General features: G+C 41.9%; 1 protein-coding gene across 1 annotated transcript in view; it reads right to left on the reverse strand.

Annotated features, from left to right (window-relative positions):
• Nucleotides 1–1,788, reverse strand: part of LOC121532285 (tetraspanin-9) — a 280,383-nt gene extending 278,595 nt beyond the window's left edge. The window contains exon 1 of the mRNA XM_041838138.2: nt 1,486–1,788. The gene's annotated coding sequence lies outside the window, so the exon portion shown is untranslated. The remainder of the gene's footprint in view (nt 1–1,485) is intronic.
• Between the last annotated feature and the right edge of the window lie 8,877 nt (nt 1,789–10,665).

The following is a 10,665-nucleotide window of genomic DNA, read 5'->3' on the forward strand; positions in this document are numbered from 1 at the left end:
GATTTCTCCGCCATTGTTATCATGGATTCACATACAGATCTGATGTCTTCTCTTAACGACTTACAAATTGCTGTCATCTTGCCATTCTCCTGTTTAAGCTCATCGAGCTGACCCTGGGAGAACTGCAAACTGTTCTTCAAGTCCTGGACCTCTCTGGTCAGGTTGTCCATTATTTTATTAGTTGACTCCACCAGTAGTTGGACAAAACACTTGAAGCTATTTTCTTGTTGTTGTAACAACTGCTTGTAGAACTATTTTTGTTCATTTGATAGATCCTTTACTTGTGATAGAAACACACCACTGTCCTCAACGGTATTCCCGCCGGCTTTGGTCTTTGTCATGGTAGCAACATATGTCACGCTGTTAATCCTCACAGTTTCAGACAGGGCAGGTCGCAGGGAAGACAAAACATTTTAAATAAAAAAAACAGCAGGGATCCAGACAGCCACAAGTCCGGGACAATCTGTGGTCCCAGCCACAATGGCTAACCTTATTTTGATCTCATGGATGGTCAGTCCTTGCATCCATAGCTCCATCTATGAATTTGAGAGTGGTTACATTTCTCCAGCCCAGTCCCTAAACTGTTTAGCTAAAAAAAGTGGTGGGGTAACCGATTTGTTATCGTTTTAACTGTAGATTGCCCCTTAAAGGAATGACAATGGCTATAGGCTAAACAAGGAATGCTCTGACTCTGTCATGTCTTGGTCTGAAAAGCCATTGATACAGATGTGATAATATTATTAAAGCAATAAACAGGCTTCATCTGTGCTTCAGACATCGCATTTGCAACACAGACAGACAGTCACTATGGTACTCAAGCTAGGAGACAGTTGTTCGGCAAGGCATGCTTCCCACATACTAGATCAGCACTAGCCACCTCTCAGCTGTTCCTCCTCAAAGTGCTCTGAATTTATGTCTTGATACTTTACATTGCTTAGGTCTCTGCATGAGAGAGGCATAACCCCTATACATTCCTTTAGGAATGATGCACGCAGCAATTTCTGCTGGCATCATTTTATGCAAATTATATGCTCACTTGTTGGCTAATCACATGTGAAAACGTTCTACCGAAAAGTAAATGTCTCTTTAGACTAGAGTGACAATGTTGTGCTTATTATGCTTCTTCAGACCTTATGAGGCTACATTTTATTTTGTAATAGTTTAGTAGCCTATAGTGACTATTATTACATGTTCACGCATTAATCCCATGTAACTAACATCATGTGAAAGTGATGTTATTTTATGGTAGACTACACAACATAATCGTTGTGTATGTCGCATTGTAACAAATTATACGTGCTCTGTATGAAGCCCTAACAGCTTCAGGACAGTCTCGTGAAATCAGCAGCTCTGCTAAACAAAGCTACCAGCAAAGTTGGTAAAGTTATTGAACTGTCATAGTCAACAACGAAATACCCATTAATTGTCTCAAAACAGTACTGTAAATTATTACAATACAATGTAGACTTTAATATGCGGTCTTACCTGTCGAGAATCTCCTTACAAATTACTTCGTTGTAAACTGTCAGACTTGTATAAACGCAGAGCAATTCCAGAAAAAAACAATGCCTTGGAACTTGCAAGCAAAGAACAAAGTATTCATTCGGTCTTCTACAGAGAGATATTAGCCTACTATTTCATAATTTGTTCGACTTTTGTCCCTCCATAAGGTGCCCAGGCTGACGGGTTGTTTAGCAAAGACGTAAATCGGGACTTTCTGTGCCTACTTCTGACTCCGTTATTCCCGTTTACTTGCTGATACTGACCTTGTATTTCTCCCGTGGGATAAGGAAATGGAGCACGCTGGAAAAAGGTGGAGAAGCTTAGTTTACTGACTCCTACAGGCGTGATACGAACGTCTATTTAGGAATTTGATGTTTGAAGGGACCGCTATATTCCAAAACTGAACCATTTGTTTTAACAATCCTTGTTTCTGCCATAGAGTAGAATGTATGTAATATAACTCACAGATCGTATCTTTATGAAAGCTGACTCTTCAGTCCTAGGGAATTTAAGTATTCTTAATTAACAATGGATTATTCCTGTCAAATAACATAGGTGACTAGGCAGTGTTTGTCACAAGCAAAATTAGTAGGCCTAGCTTATAGATAAACCAAATGCCTAAACCCCAATGTTGTTTTAAAAGTTACTAATGTGCTACAACTACATTTACATTTACGTCACTTAGCAGACGCTCTTATCCAGAGCGACTTACAGTTAGTGAGTGCATAGATTTTCATACTGGCCCCCCGTGGGAAACGAACCCACAACCCAGGCGTTGCAAGCGCCATGCTCTACCAACTGAGCTACAGGGGACTTTACTTTACTTCTTTTGATACATAAAATAAATGCAATTGACTTCCCTTTAGGCCTATGACATTAAGATATTAGATACACTACAGTAATACAACACTTGTGTAACCGGTGTGAAATGGCTAGCTAGTTAGCGGTGCGCGCTAGTGGCATTTCAATCGGTGACGTCACTCGCTCTGAGACCTTGAAGTAGTTGTTTCGCTTGCTCTGCAAGGGCCGCGGCTTTTGTGGAGCGACGGGTAACGGTGCTTCGAGGGTGACTGTTGTCAATGTAACAGTGTTGCTTCCGTCCTTCTCCTCGCTCCTACCTGGGCTTGAACCAGGGACCCTCTGCACACATCGACAACAGTCACCCTCGAAGCACCGTTACCCGTTGGAAGCTTTGGTAGCCATGATGGTATGAGGGCCAGATTGGAAATTTAGCCAGGACACCGGGGTTAACACTCCTACTCTTACGTTAAGTGTCATGGGATCTTTAGTGACCACAGAGAGTCAGGACACCCGATTAACGTCCATTCCGAAAGACGGCACCCTACACAGGGCAATGTCCCCAATCTCTGCCCTGGGGCATTGGGATGGAAAGAGTGACTCCTACTGGCCCTCCAACACCCCTTCCAGCAGCATCTGGTCTCCCATCCAGGGACTGACCAGGACCAACCCTGCTTAGCTGTACAGTACCCAATCTGACACACAACACACACATCACAGGCTGGGAGCAGCACAGGGGTTGCTTAGGGGTAAAGTGGGAATCAGATCCACTATGTGAAACAGCAATTTCCATATGTTTACCATGCAGTTGCTATTGGCACGCCCAACTCTACCCATGAGTTTCAAAATAGAATTATCCCTTGTTAGTTTTCCTTCGAAATTCCCACATGAAAGCAGACTGACAAAGTGGGAAAAGTGAGATCCATACAACCTGTGGAGAGATATCCTCTGTCGTACTAACAGTGTGTTATCGAGACAAATCTAAAAGGCATAACCATTAAACAACACATGGATGGAACCATTTGACTGGAAATAATTTCTTTAAAAACAATGTCTAATGACAGCTCACTAAAAACCTCTTAATGGAGCCTCCACCAACCCTAACTCCAGGAGCTAACAGTTGATTCAGATGCTGACAGAAAGGAATATGTATGTAGAACCCCACTAAATATAGTATTAAGTACTGTAATTAAGCTTATTGAAGTGGAAGGACCATAACTTATGGCCACTGGCATAGAAGATGTGAATTACAATATACAGTGGGGTTGTGTGGAAATCCTCCATGCAGAACGGGAGTCTCCCTCCCTGCTTTTCTGCTCCTGACTTACTGTAAAGCAAGCTCACCATGCCAGGCTTTGTTCTGCCTCTGTATGGGTCCATTTTAATGCAGAAGATATTGCTTTACAACACTCCATTATCCCACTACATCTTTTCTGCTGGTAGGTCTCCCACAACTGTATGAGTTGGAAATCACTATGACTGAAATGTATTCCCAACCAGGGTATGGCAAGGGATTTCTGTGCTTCAGAATGAAATTCCTTCCAGTTATTTCCCAATGCTGGGAGGTGTGTTGAGTATAATGTACTGCCTCTCCTATAACAATACTGTGAGATAAATACAAGCCAAAGATCCAAACAGCTCATCTGTAGGGAATGGGGAGTGGTCCCGAAGTCTAGATGTTCTTATGATGATAAGAATAATTCCTACATCTCATCTGATACAGTTCATTTCATACCCTGTGCTTTTCTCTTGTGACCATCTTGACCATTACATTACAAAGAGAAGGCAGGTCATTATCATAATAAGATGCTAATTTAGTCCCTGTTCGCAGCAGTAGTGATTTATCAAGCATGAAAGTGGCCCAGGTCGGCCATGCTGGGTTAATGACTTAATCACAGGCGTGGTCCGCACATGGACCAGAGACAGACCCTGATTATCTGCATACTGTAGACCACTGGAGCTTAAACCAATCAGTCCTGCCTTCTGGACTCTAGCACCTTGGTTTCTTGGTTTCTGTTCAGGTATCTACAGAGGCCAGTGCTCCTATACCCCATACTCTCTGTCTCACTAGAGGTCATTCCTCCAAATTGGTATTCTGTGCAGCCAGGCAATCTTGGATATTAGTGTAGCAGAGGAGATGAATGGCGTGCTGTGCGAGCAGTATGGTGGAATCACTTTTAACAGCATGGGCAGCGGCTGGGAGATATTGCCATTGTGAGGTGTTGCTCATTGTGGATTGATGCCGTGTGATAAATGTAGTGCCCAGGAGGACTGTTCCTCAGAGGCACCAGGCATGTGTGTGCCTGGTATGAGACACCAGAGGAGAAATTCTGGTTGCTCAATGATAGAATATATCTGCAGTATGTGCTCTGTGAAAAGCTTACAGGAGTGACGTAGGACTGATGATGACAGGTGTACATGCTATATGTGCGCTCTTAGAAAAAAAGGTGCTATCTAGAACCTAACAGGGTTATTCGGCTGTCCCCATAGGAGAACCCTTTGAGGAACCCTTTTTGGTTCCAGGTAGAACCCTATGGGTTCCAACCAAAAGGGGTACTCCTATGGGGACAGCTGAAGAACCCTTCTGGAATCCTTTTCTCTAAGAGTGTGTATACTTAGTCTCCCGTAGCCATTCCTCCAAATCACGTTGTTGTCACACCTCCTTCCGATTAGGGAAGCCTGGTCCTCAACAAGGCTAGTGTATACTATACATTCTTTCATCATAGTTAGAATCTACACTAGGCCTACATGTGACTGAAGAGGTAGAATCAGACCTCACTGTCATCATCATCAGCTGTTCCTTCCATCCTTACCTTCTTAGTTTGGTCCTGTAAACCACTGTATCTCATTAAAGCAGGTCACCATGTTCACCATGCATTAAACCCCTCACATCAAATACACTTTAATTGGCTTAATCAGAGCCAATCAGGCGTGGCCCATTCCTCTGAAGTCAGTCGTCGTCCAATCACCCAGTGTTTATTGTTGTAGCTGCGGTAGCCTTCCCCTCTGACTGGCTGAGAGTCAGGTGCAAGGTGTCCTCCAAGGCTCTGTCAGCCCACAGACATGGCTGGGGACCTTGAATAAACCCAATCCATTCACCAGTCCTACCACATCATTAATCCAGAGGTTTGCTTGTGGAGCAAGAGGTTGCAATCAAATCCATTAAAACAAACGATTGACTTGAATAAAGTACTGGGGTGAATTATACTGTGTAATGTCACACAACTATCACTTACTGTATGTAGGGCATACTAAAGTTGTGTACCTTTGTAAACCAAAGTTGTCAGAAAGTCAAATGTTCTTTTTAGACAACATGTGCCAGCTGCTGCCTGTAGTGTGTTTATTCAAAAGGGCAAATACTGGACGACAGTACTATGCATAAAAGTAAACCACAGCACTGTGCACTCAAACAACTGTCCGATTTAATGAGTGTTCACTTATGAGAGGCGAGTGACCCTTTACAGGTAGGCTATTTTCATCAGCCTATTCAACTCCAGAAAAAAATGGCTTTGCTTATACTCACACTTTAGTCTGGCAAAATAGAAGTGCCATTCTGCAAGACATGTTCCAGATCTTTCTTGAGTACATAAAGTCCAGCATTGTTTATATGAAACAGAGATAACTATTTTTTATGATCTGCGGAAAGTGCATGTGATTGCAAAGAACAGAGGGTGGGATAGCCTAATAATGTTCTATCCCTCCATAAGACGTGTTGGATATAGAAAACACATTATACTGTATATTAAAATATGATAATGTATATAAACCAGAACTTTTGATTTTATATTGGCAAAGGAATGTCAAAGGAAAACGACATAGAAGGCTTGTTCTGTAGCCTATATTATATTTCATGATACAATAGCTGTTTAACCTAATGTCCTTTCAATGACATGCTCTGCCTCTGACATTTCATATCAGTTTTGAATATATTGCTGTCATCTCATGTCAAAAGCAGATATATAGAGGCTCAGGGAAGTGCGGAACCATAAAAGAGACTTCAACCTTGACTTGTCACTGTCACTGCAGGGAGTCTTGTCATGTGAATCTGAGGTCACCAGTAGAGCCCTTCAGCAGAGCACAGGGGACGTGGTGACGGGAAAGCATCTACATCCCCGCAAATGAATCTGACTGGCCAGTCAGAGAAGTCAATGATATCACAACAGTTCTCTGATTACAATAAGTTGTGGAGATACTACTGTCTGTACCCTTCTGTTTTTACACTATGTCTAATTCTGTTTAGTCTAATTCTGTTTATTTTAAAGTGTTGATGTTTTTATTTGCATAATATGGCATTGGTGAATGTGGTATGACGTCAGACAAAGAGTAAGTAGTAAGGTATAGCAGTAACACATCTACAATTGTGTGTCTTCAATATCTACAGTTCTGTTCCTTTAGTGTAGGTTGTCTTTCTGAGTTATAGAATTGTTCTTTTGAGTGTTCATATGTCAACATGTTTCTTGTTTGGGGAGTGGGTCGAGGTCCAGTGGCTCTGAGCGTATACTCAGGAGTTAAAACTTCGCTCTAACTGTTGATTGCAGGGTGAAACGGGCTTTGCTTTTACTACCCTAAAAACTCAGCAGGGGCTTCTCCATGTCGGCTCATATAGCTTCTTGAATGGGGTTTGCTTATATTAGATTACATGGTTAGCTAGCACCATTTCCCTGTTTTTAACATTTAGCTGTTTGTGAACAACGGCGCTCTATGCTGCTAGTCGATGCTCACTCTACGGGAAGTCACTTTAAAAAACATTAAAGTATGAACTATGAGGTAAGTGAAAATTGAGGGTCTTTTAGGGCCTTTGGGCTTCATTGAACATGCTGTTGCCATTCAGCAAGAAATCATTTTTCATGGAAAGTCAATATTCAGTAAAGTCTTGCTGTATAACATAAAATATATAAGAATTGGGCAGACGAAAGAAAAGTCACATATATTTTACAATACATTACCAGATAAGTCCAGATACTGTACATCCTATACTATTTGTACTACACCCTACCCTATCTGTACAACATTGTATCCATTTCATATCCTTGATGGAAGGGGCTTAACAAGCAGCTGGGGGTCAAGGACTCAAGGAGCTGAAGGTAGCAGACTGCTGATAAACCCTTCAACTGGAACCCAGAAGCTACTGAGATGATTCAATAAACAAAGATTTGTTGCAGCTGGCTGCTTCTCTGGTTCCTCTCTACCTCCCCTGCCAGAAGCAAACCACTGGGCACACACTGGTTGAATCAACGTTGATTCCACGTTATTTCAATGAAATTACGTTGAACCAACGTTGAATAGACATTGAATTGATGTCTGTGCCCAGTGGGAATGCCCTGGAATGCATCATCACGCAATGCATCTGCTCTGACCCCCAATCTGTGGGCTGTGCCACTGCCAACCACCCATCTGGAGAGAGAGTAGGGGATAGAGAGAGAGAGAGAGAGAGAGAGAGAGAGAGAGAGAGAGAGAGAGAGAGAGAGAGAGAGAGAGAGAGAGAGCAGCAAGATTTGTGACATGTTGCCACAAGAAAAGGGCAACCAGTGAAGAACAAAAACCATTGTAAATAAAACCGATATTTATGTTTATTTATTTTCCCTTTTGTACTTTAACTATTTGCACATCGTTACAACACTGTATATAGACATAATATGACATTTGAAATGTCTTTATTTTTGGGAACTATTTTGTTTATTTATCTTTTGTTCATTATCTATTTCACTTGCTTTGGCAACGTAAACATATGTTTCCCATGCCAATAAAGCCCCTTACATTGAAATTGAATTGAGAGAGAGCGAGAGCGAGAGCGAGAGAGAGAGAGAGAGAGAGAGAGAGAGAGAGAGAGAGAGAGAGAGAGAGAGTGTGTGTGAGAGAGAGAGATGTAAACATATGTAAACATGTTTCCCATGCCAATAAAGCCCTTTGAATTGAATTGAGAGAGAGAGAGAGAGAGAGAGAGAGAGAGAGAGAGAGAGAGAGAGAGACAGAGGAAAATAAACAAGAGGGGCAGCACAACTCACATCAGAGAATGACCCCTTTAAACCTCACTTATTACACCTTTAAGAGGTGAAATTGAGTACTTGAGTCATTAGAACAGGCCAAACCAAACAGATCATAAGATGAATGAAGTGTAATAGCTCTTTGTCATTCAGAACAATGGGCTTGTCCTCTGAGAGCCCAGGAAGATGTAAGCCACTATTAAACACCTCCAGCAGCAGCAGACACCAGAGGAACAGCAGGAAGCCAAGGTGGTATTGAGCTGCTTCAACACACCACGCCTAAAACAATAATTCTATGTTGGGTCACTTCGAGTGACAACAGATTACACGGAGCACAATTCTCGGCCAAGGTGACACCTCCCCTGCAACCACAGCACTCTCCCTTGCCTAAGTCTGAGACCCAGAGAAGCCATTTGTTCTACTCATTATTACAGTGGCCCATAGTAGTTTTTCGTATATTTATAAGCTCTTGGGTTATTGACACATAACACAGAGAGGAGAATGAGAGAAAATAGCTATTTCTTTCAAGACTGCCATTTTCCCCTGACTTTCCTGTGAATTAAGGACTGGATGAGCCAAAACCAAGGCTACCGCACTATAGCCTCAATCATGAAACATAGACATTCATGACTTCTTAATGAAACTCACATGCCCCAAAAAAGATGTTCAAATACACTGTCCCACTTCAAAGGTGATGCCTCATAACTATCTGTGTCAGTGTCATCTCCTGCAGCTTCAAATCTATTCACTACAATGCTTTGGTGTGATTGTGGCAAGCCGGATCGGTTCTAGTGTTTTATTCTCCGCATTTAAACCTGTTAATGGAGAATTTAAAATAATTTATACATCTTTTTAAGTTTTTTTGTTAGTAAAACAAAAATGACAAACACAATGTTGCTCGATTTACGTCACAAGTTAATGCTATCAAAGGCATGCCGTAATAAACAGTGGATAGATGCACATTTTATCCATTACTTCTAGGGAATGGCACTGGGGTATTGTAAACACATAGGGTGATTAAAAACAAATAAACACATTTGATGGTCTTACCAAGAGCCGTCTCTCAAATAAACAATCTTCACTTCTTCCATCTTTGTGTCATTAGCTGGATATGTTGCACTGTCGAGAGCAGCTTGTTTAGATGCTCTGAGTGGCCCTTAACTACTATGTAATTACAGTGTGTGTGTTCATGGGGACCCTCAGTACATCAGGGAGGCCTCTCTGGGGAGTCCTGTGCCACGACTAGGAAGGACATGTATCCGAATTAATGTGATGCTGCCCCATTTCCCTTTGTTAAGTTTCAATGAATCATGGAAAGAAACATAACACAAAACACAAAAAATGATTGCCTAAAATGTTGATAAATAATTGAGTGTTGGAGAGTCTGAGTGAAAGTCTTCAACACACCCACTCAGAGAACTGGGTGTTTGACTGTTATTGGCTTTTGTCAGCTGTATTTTCTCAAAACAGTATCACAGATTGTTGTGAAATAGACACAAATTACTTGCGAAATTCGTGACAGGCACATGGGTTAAGGTTATGGTTAGCTAACATGTTAGCTAAGTAGTTAAAAAGTAGTAAGTAGTTGCAAAGCTGCTAATGAGCTAAAATCCTAAAGTTTGGGTTGCTAGACCTTAGCGTTATACGCCCACCTATCCTCCCCGACCAACCTCCCTCCTATCGTTTCTGTCTTAAGTAACCTACTGCCTTCATCTGTGATTGGAATGGACTGTATACAAAATCGTGTGGTGGACACAAAAATATATAATTTTGTGTCTATTTCACGATAATAATAATACATAATAATAATATGCCATTTAGCAGACGCTTTTATCCAAAGCGACTTACAGTCATGCGTGCAAAAATGTTTTGTGTATGGGTGGTCCCGGGGATCGAACCCACTACCTTGGCGTTACAAGCGCCGTGCTCTACCAGCTGAGCTACAGAGGACCATAATCTGTGATAGTGGGTTGGTTTTTCCTGTGGGAAAGAGAAGCTCCATGGTTCTGAGCTCTGCATGGATCCTCTGGAAGACTCCTTCACTGTAAAAACATTTACTTACATCTGACCAAGACACACAAGGAACCATGTGTAAAATCTGATCTGTGTCACACACAGCATAGTGCAAACTGGCGTTTTCCATTAAATGAGGTGGGTGTGTCATTGAGGGGACTTTTACAGCGTTAAAGCTTGCACATTATAGTTACTATGGGAACTGAGACTCAGTGGTTACTCCACTGTTGCCATAATTAGGTCGTAAAGAAAGTGAGAGAGAAAGAGAATGTAAATGTATGTGTGTGTTAAGTGTGGTGGGTATGTGTGTGACAAGTGCATTTGTGTGTTATAACCATTACCCCACATACAGGGGGTCAGGTAGACG

The sequence above is a fragment of the Coregonus clupeaformis genome, chromosome 19 (genome assembly GCF_020615455.1).
Source record: "Coregonus clupeaformis isolate EN_2021a chromosome 19, ASM2061545v1, whole genome shotgun sequence".
Classification (NCBI taxonomy): domain Eukaryota; kingdom Metazoa; phylum Chordata; class Actinopteri; order Salmoniformes; family Salmonidae; genus Coregonus; species Coregonus clupeaformis.